We start from the raw sequence: 16,192 nt of genomic DNA on the forward strand, positions 1-16,192 counted from the left end.
CCGGGTGACGAGCTATCTATTTGTTTGTTTAAATTCAATTATAAAATTTATGGACGGTTAATTGATCCACTCAATCCTACAATTTTGGCTACAAAAAATTAGGAACTATACAAAAGTAGGTTTATGTCACTAAATCAAAGTTTATATAAATATAATTTATTGACTTTTTGATTTAGTTAAAGCAATATACTAAAATGTCTAGATACTTGAGCTAGAGACAACACACTTAGTTTTATATAAATATTTTAAAATATTATTAAAATACAAATATAAAAACTTAGCAGTTGAAAAATAATTGTTTACTTTAAATTTTATTCAATAGTTAAGTTGTTATGATGGATTAATTTTATACATTTATTTAATATAATATATTTATAGTACAAATTTTGCTCTCGAATAATATATTTAGATATGGTTGATAAGTTTTCGTGTCTTTTTAAAATGGTGGAGAATTGAAAAAAATTTGAGCTAATTTCTCCTTATTAATTTATATATAAACCAAATAATTATGTAACATTAGAAAAACTTTAAACTGCATTTTATGTGGAGAAAATTTAGCATAAGTTATGCTTCTCATGCTCAAATGTCTCCCACGTCAATAATGGTAGTTTTTTCTTAACCTAAATGTGTTGGAGGCAAAAACAAATTTCTACATTTTATCCGAATAAAAATAATTCATTAGATAGATTAAAATAAATATGCGATATATTAAGAAGTTTATAAAGTAAATATTTATAACAAAAAGTTTAATTAGAATAAAATTGTTTAAAAAAGGTAGGAACTCATGGAAAGGCTCCGTTGGTCCTCTCGATTATATAAATATATAGATATAAATGTGTAAGATTTTACATGTTAGTTCCAATTGAAAAAAAAAATATTTTTGCACACTTATAAATGAGAAACTGAAGAAAAAGTTCAAAAATCATTTTTGTACACTGATAAATATGAGAAACGGAATAGTGACAAAAACCTAAGCACTGACATTAAAAGAGTATTATCGTTCTCAGAATAGGTTTGAATTTTAACATCACCTGATAAAAATTGACTATTGCTATATTAAACTAGTAAGGCTACAAGGAATTAACTAACAATTCAAAACTATCCTATAACCAACAGCTCATATAACACATTTTTAATGTCAAACCATTTCAACAATTCGTTATCAAATGAATCTATTTTTTTCACATCACTACATTATTAAGAATTTTTATTCTCATTAATGACCATTCTCGCCGTCTTAAACAAAGGCATAAGACTTCGGTGTAACTAGGAGTGCATCTCTCATCCTTTCACCAAGTTTCCTATAAACGAACAAATCATAATCAATTATCAAATTTTGATGATATTAGTTCTCCATTCTATTAGAAAATTAATGTAATACCCCAAAATAATTAATTAGCTAATTGGACCACGTGTCCAGTTTTGAGTCGCAGAAGTGGCAATATTGGAAAGTTTTCCGATAAATAAGTTTTAGTAGGTCGGCTTTAGAAAGGATTATTACGAAGAAAATTTATATTATGTTTCAATTATAAAGTTAGAATTGAAATTAAATGGGAAAATGGCGAGAAAAGTCCAAAATAAGATATAGGGACCAAAGTGGTAATTTAGCCACCTTGTGTCGAAAATGGAAGTGTTGGATTTTGACGAGAAAGTATTAATATCGAGTTTTGTATTATTTATTGGATATAAATAATACGTATAAGTCGTAATAAAAGAGTTTAACGATTTAGCTATGGACTAAATCGTACGAAAGAAAAGTTTGAAAAATAAATGGTAACAAGGAAAGAAAGAAAGGATTAAAGTGAGCTTTTAACCTTAACATATAAGGTTTTAGAATTTGAATCAGAAAGAAGGAAGAAGGATCCAGAGAGAGCGAGAGAAAATTCATTCGATTACGTCGTTTCGCCGCCGTTTCTCCGTTCGACGTCCGATTCAAGCGATTTTCGCGGCCATCTCTCCGGAATTCAATCCTCTACTGATCTTGAGCTTTATTTCAAGGTAAATCTTCGGATTTTTGGTGCTAAAAGCAAGTTTATAGGCTGTTTTAATGAGATTGTGATTTTGGGTTGAATTTGACGTTTTCGAGATTAGTATAGCGTTTTTGAAGAAACCGTGATATGGGTATTGAGCGTGGGTATGCTTAGCACGTCGGGGTTGTGGCGAAACCCCGGAAAATCTGATTTCCGGGGCTGTGCACGTGGTACACGACCGTGTACCACGGGTGCACGAACGTGTACTTGAAGTACACGAACGTGCACCTAGCAAGGTACACGATCGTGTACTGAAGTACACGAACGTGTACTTCTCATGGTACACGAACGTGTACAATTAGTACACGAACGTGTACCCCTGAGGTGCACGAATGTGTACTTGGTTGCACGACCGTGCACCCACCAAAACGCACACCCGTGCACCCCAACTCGCCCACACGCGTATACAAACTGTAATTGACCTAGGTGTTTGACGTTTTGAGTAACTTGACTCTAAAAGACGGGTTTCAGACCTTGAGAATCATTAATCTCGAGATTAGCTCGACGTTTTAGATAAATTATTATAATGAAAAACGTCAAGGACGTTAAGCGATTCTCCATTATGAGAAATAGTATTCGCTAAGTCGTTTATACGACTAGAGATATTGAATACGTAAACAAGTATAAAGTGAAACTGAATCATAAAACTTAAAAGTATTATACGTATAAGAATGCGAGAATCACGTCTAACTATTAACGATTTATTAGACGTGTCAGCGAGTAGTGGAGTCAGTAGTGGCGGACTAGCGAGAGCGTATTATCATATCGATCATATCATTTCTTGGATTGCGGTCACTGTGAGTTGTACTTTTACTTTCATGTATTATATATGTTAAAAGTATTTTATGAAAATATATATATTGTTTTCACGCATCGCATTATATACAATTGATTGGATGGTATATGTTTATTTAATTTCTATATGCGAGAACTAGTATGTGATCCGAAGAAACTAGCTACCTATTGGGTGTCAATAGGCTGTGTGATCACCAGTATCGAGTCAGTCTAGTATGTTTGCATTGAGAAATGACTTGACACAGCTGGGAGCTGTTGATGAATATGAAATTTACGACTGGGTATATAATTTCGATACGAGAGTGAACTCGGCTACGGTGTAGCCTGGAAGTCCCCGTATCTAGTGGCTGGGCCACCAGCGAGTTGGACTCGCAATTGATAATTACGATTGGGTTGAATGATATATGATTATTCGAGAGATGTGTCGCATACTAGGATATTAGTTTCGTACGGATCAAATACGTGTTTATATGTTTCATATTATTGTTTTCTTGAAATGCGATGCTATGTTTTTATACTAATACTGTTAGTAAATGTCAACTCACTCAGTATTACCCCAAATACTGACCCCTCACCTTTGATGTCTTTCAGGTGCTTAGCTTGTGGACTTAGCTAGAGGCCAATTTTGAAGTACAGAAGTCATCTGTATATGTTAGTTTATGACTTCTGTGAAGGCTGCAGTAGTGGTCCTGCGTCAATAGTATAGTAGCCTAGTCAGCAGTTCATTTTGATTGTATATACTAACTGCTGTTATTGTTTTATATGCATTTTGATAGGCTACGTGTTTAGTATATGATCCACGGCCCCAGATGCCGGTGAGATGCTTGAAACACTAACTGATGTATATAGTACCGCGAGGCCAGTTCGTACAGGGTACGGTAACTAGAGCCCGCGAGGTTTTGAAACAGTTAGTGTATATATTTGGCTATATGTTATATATATGTATATTTGCTTCCGTTGTTTGTTGTTATTTGTTTATATTATATCTGCGAAAAATTAATTGTGATTTTAGGCTTGCTACGGGTTCCGGAGCTACCACTCCCGTTCCCTAGCGCCGGTTGCGGCTCAAATATTTTGGGTCGTGACAATGTTGGTATCAAAGCGTGGTTTGGTCCAGTTACCACTGCAAGTTTGTTTCAATGTTGTTTGAGAGCAGTTGGTCCAGTTACCACTGCTAGATTTGTCTGATTGTCTGTTTGACTGAAAGTATTTGTCGGTGAGTATACCTAGGAACTACTGCAGCAAGAGTCAGACCGTAGTTGTCTGTTGCTGTGTGATTTATGCATTGGTAAAATGTAGTATGACGCGCACTTACCAGGACTATTAAGTTAGTAAGTGAATAGTATCTGTTCATACGGACGACTAGGGCAACTAAGTATTTGTTACTTACGCCAAGAGATAGAAATTGGGTATATATTTACAAATTTCGAACGATTGAGGTAAGTAAGTATTTATTACTTGCGATGAGGTTATTAAATGGATATTTGTTACGAATTACGTGCGACTGGATTAAATGCTAATTGTTTACAGCATTTATAAGCTGATTTTGGAATTGCGTGCAAAATGGGCTCAGATGGTTGCTTACGTTCGAAATTGTTTCTTTTCAGCATGTCTGAGCAAAACGGAGCTCAGTCGCATGCTGATGAAGAACGGGAGGAAGCGCCTCCTATATTTCAAAACGGGTTTCATAATGAAGTGGGCGAACCATCTGGGGTCCATCAAAACGGATTCCACGCAAATACAAGAGCGTCGCCAGAAATATATCAAAATGGTTTTATGTCTGTGTCAGAGATAGGTAGTTCTTCTGGAACCCGAGTTAGAATGCATTCACCGGAGATAGAGTACAGTGAAGAAGAGGAAGAGGAACCGGAGGAAGATCCGGAAGAGGATCCTGAAGAAGATCCTGAAGAAGGCCCTGAGGAGGATCCTGAAGAGGATCCAGAAGAAGAATTAGAAGAAGAAGCAGAAGAGGAAAATCCTCAGGAAGAAGAGTACGAAGAAGAAGAAGAGTTAGATGAATTAGATGTCGAGGAATACAGAGGTGACTATTTCTGGTCAAGTGTGCGGAGATACCGCAATTTGAGGGAAGATGTAGACATAGCTAATGGTCAGGCGCAAATAGCTTTAAATCAAGTTAGAAGGCAGATGCGTTCTTTTTCTAGAGGGATGTTGACTGTAGGAGCGTATTCTACTGACTTTCTGCGGATGGCTGAAGGAGTCCCTAATCTGAACGAAGACAATAGGACCATTAATCGTAGATATGTCAGGGGTTTAGGACCTCAGTTTGATGAGCTGTATGAGCACGTGGATGAACATTTCAGTACGCTTACTACAATGGCCCGTAGGATTGAAACAGAGCATGAATGGTCGGGTGATCCGATACGACCTTATTACTTTAGACGTGAGTACCACCCAGATTATGTCAGTTCGTCCTCCAGAACTACAACCAACCCCTATTTCGTGCAAAGAGGTGGACGAAACTCAGGTAGAACAGTTAGGGGCCGACATACTGGCATAGTTATTAGGGAACCTAACGTTCCGCACCAGGCACCTCCAGGTATTAATAATTTATATGCTTTGAATAATTGTGTTTATGTGTTTGCATTATTGTGATTATATAATTGCTGCATTGCATAGTAGAATGTCAGTAATAGATTTTGCTTTTAGGATAATACCTTAGAAAGTGAGAACCTATAGGAAGCGTTGTAGTTAAACACGCGCCTAATAATAGAACATATAAATATAACACACAAAAACAATAATACAATAAACATCACAACACATAACTATCGCAAACTTAATTCCTATATTACGTTTTGGTATTTGAAGAAAGAAATGGATTGCTTACAAGAAGTCGATGTGAAACATCGGCACTTGCGTCTGTATATGACGTAGAATAGAATATTGTAAAAGTGGATATGGTGATTACAGTAATAGAGAATTTTGAATTTAATTGAGTTGTCGGAGATATGGAGAAAGAAGTGATGTGACAGACGAACAGTCTGTAAGTGACAGAATATGACAGCAGTACAAAAATTTAAAATATACTCAATAAGTATAAAGAAAGCCGTTAATAGTCGCAGAGCGTATAATCCAGAGTAAGACTTACGATTTTATGAAGATTTTAAAAGTCTTTATGATTTTTCAAGGTACAATTGTGCTCAGGCATCGCATGTAACATTGCATAACCATGATAGAAATGCATAAAAGAATGATTTTCAAAATTTTAGATCATGCATCATATCTTTGTAAGGGAAAAAGAAACTGCGATTTTGAGCAACTCCTTGGTGATGAGAGATGTCATCACTCTGAGCAACAATTGTACTAACGATTTTAAATGATTTATGAAAAATGGTTTAAAAGAGCTGCGCAGCCAAAGAAAGTTTTAAAATCGTGTTGTTCAGTAAGTAAACTCGGATGTAAAGCCCTGCGACAAATAATCAAAGATTCTTAACAGATAAGAATAAAGAAAAAATTGTGAAAGAAACTTCAATAAAAGAATAGAGCCATGTTAATAACCATTGCCATAAGGCTAATAGAGCTAAAGAAGAAATATAACGAATACATAAGAGTGATAAGTATAATGATTATTCTTAGGTTGAGATAAACGAAGTAGCAATCCAGAGTCATAATTGGAGGAAAAATATTAAAAGTATGAAGGACAAAAGAGATGGTAATACGAATGATGAATATCGAGTGATATTTAAAGGAGATATAATGTTATCAATGTCAGTGTTTAAGGATACGAAATGACGAAGCATACGATTTTGCAAGATACGAAAGTTTAAATTAGATAGATCAAGAGAGATAGTAGTGCTATATGACTGATATTAAGTGAAGTTACTAACATCAGCATTAAGAATTATAAGTCGCATTAATAGTAAGGACAAAGGTACACGTATAGACATACGTGTCAGTAAATGTATGAATGGTGGATGATGTGAAGAAAAGTGTAAAGGTAAAATTCAAATACCCTCAAAATTTAGTAAGGTGATTAGAGAAGTGAAAGTTCTAGAAATACGTCATAAGGATTGTCAGAATATAACAGCAGCAATAAAACTGCTATAAACGAAGGAAAGACGTAACGAATATAACAAATAAAAGACAAGACAAGAGTCGATACTAGTACAAAGAGATCAAGATATTTAAAGACAATTAGAATCAAGATATAAATGTTAAGGAAGCATAAAGCGTATAGGCGACAGTGAATTGAAATTATTCCCTGACTTTGGGAATTGTAAAGTAAATGGAATATAAATATTAGAAACAATCGGAAAACCCTTCAAAAGAAGACAAGAGATAGAATAAGAAAGAAGTTAAGTGAAGGTTAGCTAACGAGAAGGATTCTCGAAACAGATAGACTTAAAAGAAACATGCGAGATTCTTATGAGGTTATTATAAATAGAGAATTGTGACATAAAGGAGAGACACTTTTGACTAATAAGTCAATTAATGACTCGAGGGGATCTTTAAGGACTAATCAGAGAAAGTCAAGAAGATAAAAATACGGATAGTATCGGTCAACGAAGACGATCGTATAAGCTATACGGTTAAAGTCAACACAAAGAAAAGTACATATAGCAATGGGGAATGTACGAAGGATCACGACTAACAGAATACCATAAAGTTTATAATAACTTAAACAGAGCAAGGAAAAGTTAAAGGAAGCAAAGGAAGTATCAATCTCAACTACGTTGAGAAATAGCAAGTTTGATAAACAAGGTACAAGTTGAAAAAGATTAGCTAAAATATTAGATAACTGTAGAGAGGAGTAAGGAACGACGATAAACAGTTAAGGACAGAAGAAAGATCACAACCAGTTGTACAAGACGTCAGGATTACGATATCGGTGATACGCCTTGAGCCACACTATTTTAGAAAGATGACCAATAGGACAAAGGTAACAGTAAGAAGATTTTTAGCTATGCTACGACAAGAGACTACTATGAGCAAGATAAATAATCGATTAATGATAAGTACGAAGTCACAGCTATACGTGAAGAGCTAAGAGCTAAGCAAAAGAAAAAGACATGACTGACGCGTAGTAATGAATGTCAAAGAAGGTATAAAAATAATTGTAAGGTCCCAGCAAGTTTTATGAAAATTCGAGGACGAATTTTTATAAGGGGGGAAGAATGTAATACCCCAAAATAATTAATTAGCTAATTGGACCACGTGTCCAGTTTTGAGTCGCAGAAGTGGCAATATTGGAAAGTTTTCCGATAAATAAGTTTTAGCAGGTCGGCTTTAGAAAGGATTATTACGAAGAAAATTTATATTATGTTTCAATTATAAAGTTAGAATTGAAATTAAATGGGAAAATGGCGAGAAAAGTCCAAAATAAGATATAGGGACCAAAGTGGTAATTTAGCCACCTTGTGTCAAAAATGGAAGTGTTGGATTTTGACGAGAAAGTATTAATATCGAGTTTTGTATTATTTATTGGATATAAATAATACGTATAAGTCGTAATAAAAGAGTTTAACGATTTAGCTATGGACTAAATCGTACGAAAGAAAAGTTTGAAAAATAAATGGTAACAAGGAAAGAAAGAAAGGATTAAAGTGAGCTTTTAACCTTAACATATAAGGTTTTAGAATTTGAATCAGAAAGAAGGAAGAAGGATCCAGAGAGAGCGAGAGAAAATTCATTCGATTACGTCGTTTCGCCGCCGTTTCTCCGTTCGACGTCCGATTCAAGCGATTTTCGCGGCCATCTCTCCGGAATTCAATCCTCTACTGATCTTGAGCTTTATTTCAAGGTAAATCTTCGGATTTTTGGTGCTAAAAGAAAGTTTATAGGCTGTTTTAATGAGATTGTGATTTTGGGTTGAATTTGACGTTTTCGAGATTAGTATAGCGTTTTTGAAGAAACCGTGATATGGGTATTGAGCGTGGGTATGCTTAGCACGTCGGGGTTGTGGCGAAACCCTGGAAAATCTGATTTCCGGGGCTGTGCACGTGGTACACGACCGTGTACCACGGGTGCACGAACGTGTACTTGAAGTACACGAACGTGCACCTAGCAAGGTACACGATCGTGTACTGAAGTACACGAACGTGTACTTCTCATGGTACACGAACGTGTACAATTAGTACACGAACGTGTACCCCTGAGGTGCACGAACGTGTACTTGGTTGCACGACCGTGCACCCACCAAAACGCACACCCGTGCACCCCAACTCGCCCACACGCGTATACAAACTGTAATTGACCTAGGTGTTTGACGTTTTGAGTAACTTGACTCTAAAAGACGGGTTTCAGACCTTGAGAATCATTAATCACGAGATTAGCTCGACGTTTTAGATAAATTATTATAATGAAAAACGTCAAGGACGTTAAGCGATTCTCCATTATGAGAAATAGTATTCGCTAAGTCGTTTATACGACTAGAGATATTGAATACGTAAACAAGTATAAAGTGAAACTGAATCATAAAACTTAAAAGTATTATACGTATAAGAATGCGAGAATCACGTCTAACTATTAACGATTTATCAGACGTGTCAACGAGTAGTGGAGTCAGTAGTGGCGGACTAGCGAGAGCGTATTATCATATTGATCATATCATTTCTTGGATTGCGGTCACTGTGAGTTGTACTTTTACTTTCATGTATTATATATGTTAAAAGTATTTTATGAAAATATATATATTGTTTTCACGCATCGCATTATATACAATTGATTGGATGGTATATGTTTATTTAATTTCTATATGCGAGAACTAGTATGTGATCCGAAGAAACTAGCTACCTATTGGGTGTCAATAGGCTGTGTGATCACCAGTATCGAGTCAGTCTAGTATGTTTGCATTGAGAAATGACTTGACACAGCTGGGAGCTGTTGATGAATATGAAATTTACGACTGGGTATATGATTTCGATATGAGAGTGAACTCGGCTACGGTGTAGCCTGGAAGTCCCCGTATCTAGTGGCTGGGCCACCAGCGAGTTGGACTCGCAATTGATAATTACGATTGGGTTGAATGATATATGATTATTCGAGAGATGTGTCGCATACTAGGATATTAGTTTCGTACGGATCAAATACGTGTTTATATGTTTCATATTATTGTTTTCTTGAAATGCGATGCTATGTTTTTATACTAATACTGTTAGTAAATGTCAACTCACTCAGTATTACCCCAAATACTGACCCCTCACCTTTGATGTCTTTCAGGTGCTTAGCTTGTGGACTTAGCTAGAGGCCAATTTTGAAGTGCAGAAGTCATCTGTATATGTTAGTTTATGACTTCTGTGAAGGCTGCAGTAGTGGTCTTGCGTCAATAGTATAGTAGCCTAGTCAGCAGTTCATTTTGATTGTATATACTAACTGTTGTTATTGTTTTATATGCATTTTGATAGGCTACGTGTTTAGTATATGATCCACGGCCCTAGATGCCGGTGAGATGCTTGAAACACTAACTGATGTATATAGTACCGCGAGGCCAGTTCGTACAGGGTACGGTAACTAGAGCCCGCGAGGTTTTGAAACAGTTAGTGTATATATTTGGCTATATGTTATATATATGTATATTTGCTTCCGTTGTTTGTTGTTATTTGTTTATATTATATCTGCGAAAAATTAATTGTGATTTTAGGCTTGCTACGGGTTCCGGAGCTACCACTCCCGTTCCCTAGCGCCGGTTGCGGCTCAAATATTTTGGGTCGTGACAATTAAATGCCCTGAATTTAATGCATATATCTACAACCACTAAAAAAAACAAAATCATGGATCTTATTTCACCTGAGCCACAATTCATTAATGCGAAGCCAAGAAAAAGGTTATTCAAACTTAGCATTAACTTGTTATTACTACTTCAAGCTTTAGCTCAAGCTATTTTAATTCTTCTTATACTTTTCAGTCAGCTAATAGCTTTGTAGAATGGCGAGAAAGAATTATAAAAATAATCAATTTTAATGTTCGCCTACTAATTATAATTGAAACATAAGCCACTTAAAAACAGTAACTCTAAAAAAAAGCCACTTAACAATGATCTCACTCAACAATATATGTATGTGCATATCTTTACTTCCTACTAGAACTTGTAAGCTAAAGAAGTTAATAATACGTACCAGAAAAATAGAAGTGAAACCCAGAGCTTGTGAAACAATAGCAATGCAGCCAAGCTGAATCAACCTGTGATACAAATAATGAAATTTGAAGCCTTTTGTAAACACTAAGCAGGCATATTAAACCATATTATATTAATAGTACATATGTTAAAACTCAGTTAAAAGCTGCAAAATAATATTAACACAATACCACAAAGAATTGGTGTATAAACAATACCATGTCAAAGTTAATTAAACTTTAATTACATTACCTTTTTGGCACCACTATTTCAGTACTCATCATCTTCATCTTCATCTTCACTTTCACTAACATTTGAATCTTCATTTTCATCACTATCAACATTGTCATAATTAATCATGGTATCATCTTCTTCATCACTAGAATCTTTGTTATGATGATCATTGATTGAATTTGATTTTCGAATTTGAAACACCTCACTAGCATCAACTTCATCTGAGAATACATCGATATGGTGCAGTGATTCTAAGTCTTCACTATAAAGTTGGTTGATTTCATGATTATAATCTGCCTCATATTGTTGATAAGGCTCATCATTTAAAATTGAATCTTCATTGCACGTTTCATCCTTCTCTGGAACATCATATATATTTCTAGGATTGGTCTTTTGCACAACTTTCCAAGAACTCCCATTTTTAATATCATTGACATAAAAAACTTGATTTACTTGAGATACCAGCACAAAAGGATCATTTTTGTACCATTTACGACTCGTGTTAACGGTAACTAAATTTCCATATGTGTTAATCCCATTTTTTTTATCCCCAACATCCCACCAATCACATTTAAACAAAAAAACATGATTTCAAATTATGCTCTCCCTTAACTGTGACACCACTATTTTGAGTCCGACGAAAATTATCACGTTCAACTGTGTGAAATCTAACTCCATTCACAATTATACCACTATATTTGGAAACTCGTATATCAGGACCTAATCCTAACACATATAAATGATCTGTTAATGTTACCAAACCATTAACACGTAGGTCTCCAACCTGAAAAAGTAATTTTATTGTAAATTGAAGTTCAATTTTGAGTATTTTTATAACTACAAAGGAAAAGAATTGAAAAAACTCTTTTTAGAGATACTTAATTTTAAAATACATGTTTAATTTAGAGCATGATACTTACATACTCCTTGAACTAAGAGGCAAATTCTTCTTCGTTCCTTTTTTGCACATCAACAAGATTTTCCTTTTGTAATTCTTCGATGTGAATCCTGTTAAAAATAATTAAAAAATTAGATAAAAGTATGAAATCAAGGAACTTTAAAATTCTAGAGATTTTTATTTCAAAATAAAACAACTTACTTTAAATATTCATCTATATCCTCACAATTGTTAAGCACATACCACTGAATATTTTCAAAATCAGAATATGATAACATTTCATACATCACAGCCCCTAATGGTCTTGCATTGTGGGAAAATATGGAAAATCCATTTTACACCCCTACTTGCACAGCCACGTCATAATTTCTCTCAACTCGATTATATCTTGTCTCCACTCCATGAAAATACAGTGAGCAAAAGTTTAGACATTCCTTGGTGATATATGCTTCAGCAATTGAACCCTCTGGTCGAGCTACATTACGTACAAATTTTTTTAAAGTACGCAAGAATCTGCGCAACAAATTAATTATGAATGAGAATAAACCATATAAATATATGCTCTAAGCAACAGCAAGAAAACAAAAATAAAAAATTTCATCTCGACTAACCTCTCAATAAAGTACATCCACCGATAGTGAACCGGGCCTCCTAATTCTACTTCACGTGGTAGATGAATTGCAAGATGCATCATTATCACAAAAAAAGATGGAGAATATATCATCTCAAGTTTGCATATTATCAAAATAATGTCGTTCTGCAATTTTTTTACTGTAGATCTTTTCAAAGTCTTTGAACACAGCTCCTTAAAGAAAGAACTCAATTCTGATAATGCAGTGCAAACCTCATTGCGCAAAGACCCATAAATTGATGCCGGAAGCAACCGTTGCATGAATACATGATAATCATGGCTTTTCATTCCCGAAACTTTACAATCCTGAACATTTACACATCGAGAAAGGTTTGAAGCATATCCGTCTGGCAACTTGATTGATTTCATCCATTCACAAAACTTTCTCCTCTCTTGTGTCGGTAATGTATAACAAGCAAGTGGCATTTGAAATTTATTACCTTTTGGTTGTAAATGTAACTCTTTTCTTATACCCATAGCTTCTAAATCCATCCGAGCCTTAACATTATCCTTTGATTTTCCATCAATATTCATCAAAGTCCCCAGGATATTTTCACATATATTTTTCTCGATATGCATTACATCTAAATTATGACGTAATTTTAATGTTTTCCAGTAAGGCAATTCAAAGAATATACTCCGATTTGTCCAATTAAGTTCTTCATGATTACGTGCACGCTTGTTTTTGTTAGGAGTCTTCCCAAATAGCAGATCTTTGGGAAGAGATTCTAATTGCCTTAAAACTTCATCTCCTGTCAACTCGCCAGGCTCTAAACGATGCTCAGATTTGCCATCAAACTTTCTGCTTTTTCTCCAAGAATGTTAGGCATGTAAATATCTACGATGGCCCATATAACATTGCTTCCCTCCATTTTTCAAAATTAGCGAACATGTCCACTTATTACACACAGGGCACGCTAATTTTCCTATGGTGCTCCATCCAGATAACATTCCATATGCTGGAAAGTCATTTATTGTCCATAATAATGCAGCATGCAATCGAAAACTTTTACCGCTATGTTCATCATATGTTGGCACACCAGTCTCCCATAATTCTTTCAACTCATCAATTAATGGTCTTAAGTATACATCTATATTATTTTCGGGAGAATCCTTACCTGGGATAAGCAGAGATAACATCAAAAAATTCTCCTTCATGCATTTCCATGGTGGTAAATTATATGGCGTCACAATCACTGGCCACATGCTATAATTCGTGCTCATATTTCCAAAAGGATTAAAACCATCACTAGCAAGCCCAAGTCGCACGTTACGAGCATCTTTGGCAAACCAATCATGCTGCTTGTCAAAATCTTTCCATTCCTTAGCATCAGCTGGATATCTAATCGTCTCATCATCTACACGTTTCTCCTTATGCCACCTCATATCTTCACCAATATCTTTAGACATAAATAATCTTTGAAGTCTAGGTATTAAGGGAAAGGGTCTAAGAACTTTTTGAGCAATCTTTTTTCGTTTTCCCAAACCTACTTTTCATCTAGGATCCTTACAATCTGGATTAGGACACCTGTCAAGATTTTCATTTTCCTTCCAAAATAGTACACAATCATTTATACAAGCATCAATCGTTATGTAACCAAGCCCTAGATCACGCATCAATTTCTTAACCTCATAATTTGAACTTGGAAGTGTTTCACCTTTTGGAAATGCATCTTTAAATAACTCCAAATTTAGACTAAATGACTTATTACTAGAATTAGTAAGTGCTTTAATATTTATCATCTTAAGGAGAAAAGATAGCTTCGAATATTTTTGACTACCTGGATATAGTTCACAATGAGAATCATTCCATAATTTAGCAAACTTTTCTACTTCCCCTTCTAGCATGCTATTCTCTTGATTATCAGGTGTCTCTATGTTAGTTTCAGTTTCCATAAAAGTAGCATTACACATATCATCTAACATTTCTGAAACATCGTTAGTATTATTCTCCACTTCATTCACAGAATTATCAAAGTTATCCAAACTAGCAAGATTATCAACTGTATCAGGTTGAGAAGTCTCACCATGATACACCCATTCTGTATAGTTCTCAAGAATTCCATGTTGAAATAGATCTCTCTTCACTTCTTGAAATGGCTTCCAATAGAAATTGCTGCAATGTTTGCATGGACATCGAATTCTGCCATTTGAATCAGCAAAATCTCTTGCAAAATTCAAGAAATCTCGGACTCCTTGAATATACTCTGGACCAAATCGGAACAATTTCATCTAACTTTTATCTGCTGGTGTTCCTTCAATTCAAAATGAAAATATTAGATAATATCATTTTTTTTATTGAGTAAGATAAAAATAAAAAATACAGAACAAAGAAATGATTAAATATATATGGAAGACATAAAAAGTCAGTAAATAAAATAAGCATTTATGTTTTTGTATTTTATTCAATAGATTAGAAAAAACTATTTTAATAAGCAAGCAGTCTATATTTTAATAATTTTTAGATAATGAGCAAATGAGTTGCAATAATTAATAGAATAGTTTTAATGCTCATTATGCCAGTTGAAAATCATGTTTAAAAATTGACGAATTATATAAAAAAAATAACAATTAATGGTTTTTAATTCTAATAAAAACAAAATTAACCAAGTGTAATAATAAAGATAAGAAGTGATAAACAAATATTATTGGTAAAATTAGAATCTAAATAATTGTCTTACAAAACAGTAGGTAAACAAATTTGATAGATGCGTAGAATAAAATAAAACTTATTCATAAATGGCACAAATTTATCAATAAAAAGAACAATTTGAACTTACCCATTATGAAAATAAAGATCCTTAGCTTATTTGGAGATGCTAGACCACTTTGATGTGATAAGCTTTTATGTTCTTCCTTCTTATTTTAATCGCGGGCTATTTCTATTCTTTTTTTGTTGCAATTATAATCTTTAGCTCCTATTCTGAAACTGATTTAAACCAACAACTTTCAGAAACTAAAGACAAAAACGCATTTAAAAATAAAAAAAATCACAATTAACAGATAAGCTTGTTAAAATGAAAATGAGACTTATTTAAACTAAGACACCAGAAATAACTAAAGATCTAACCAAAATCTAAAACCAGGCAGCCGAATTTATATAATCACAAAGCTAATAGAATTAGTTTTTTAATAATTTTGTTCAATTAATTAAATACTTAAACATAAAATAAGATGCATTTATGTTTATTCACATTTTAATATAACATAATGTCTTTTTATAGCTGATCATAGCAGTACAAAATTACAAATATTGCTCATACATATGTTTGTAGCAGTAGCAATTATGCACAATCAGTAAATTAACAAAATTATCTGCCAAATAAGTGAAAATTTCAGTCTATAAAAATTATACTCATGTGTAGTTATACAAATTTCCAAAATTATAAATAAAAGATACAAAGCAAAAAAGGATAAGAATCCAACAAATATGTTATAAATTATATATATTTTGTTTATATATTTGAGCAAAATACTGCAGACATATGTAAGCCGTCCAAACCAACATGACATAGCTTAATAAGCTATTT

General features: G+C 34.0%; 1 long non-coding RNA gene across 2 annotated transcripts; it reads right to left on the bottom strand.

Annotated features, from left to right (window-relative positions):
* Positions 1-983: 983 nt before the first annotated feature.
* Positions 984-15,617, bottom strand: LOC126686317 (uncharacterized). Of its 2 annotated transcripts, XR_007643898.2 has the most exons (7): positions 15,443-15,617; positions 12,643-14,917; positions 12,233-12,544; positions 12,054-12,141; positions 11,152-11,917; positions 10,901-10,964; positions 984-1,301 (listed from the first exon to the last, which is right to left on the bottom strand). It is a non-coding gene; the product is annotated as an uncharacterized LOC126686317 (long non-coding RNA). The 2 variants fall into 2 exon arrangements; XR_007643895.1 differs by lacking the exon at positions 12,233-12,544 and having other exon boundaries at positions 14,690-14,917.
* Positions 15,618-16,192: the final 575 nt, after the last annotated feature.

This window comes from Mercurialis annua, linkage group LG6, assembly GCF_937616625.2.
Source record: "Mercurialis annua linkage group LG6, ddMerAnnu1.2, whole genome shotgun sequence".
Classification (NCBI taxonomy): Eukaryota; Viridiplantae; Streptophyta; class Magnoliopsida; order Malpighiales; family Euphorbiaceae; genus Mercurialis; species Mercurialis annua.